Source organism: Eurypyga helias, unplaced genomic scaffold (genome assembly GCF_000690775.1).
Source record: "Eurypyga helias isolate BGI_N326 unplaced genomic scaffold, ASM69077v1 scaffold12286, whole genome shotgun sequence".
Lineage (NCBI taxonomy): Eukaryota > Metazoa > Chordata > Aves > Eurypygiformes > Eurypygidae > Eurypyga > Eurypyga helias.
In genome coordinates, this window is record NW_010254727.1 from 7090 (window position 1) to 7401 (window position 312).

Sequence of the window (312 nt, forward strand, 5' to 3'; positions counted from 1 at the left end):
CTTTTAATAAACCAAAACTTCTTATCTCTTTATTTGGCTTTTTTACTTTTGCCTTTTGCTGTATCATTTTTCAATAGAAAACTATTCATTTTCCAATGTCAGTTTCTTTATTTTTCCCCTGTTATTTGCCTGAACCTTATTCCAAGGACCTAGATTCCTCTTGATGTTTATTCAAACTGTGCATTGGTAGAACTGTGTCGGCCTCAGTAGGTTCACACAGAAGGAATAAAATCCATTTTGCTTTTTCCTCCTTATGCATTTCAGTTTCCAGGTTCCTGGGGTTTTTTTTCAGTGTGAACTGATTGTATCTGT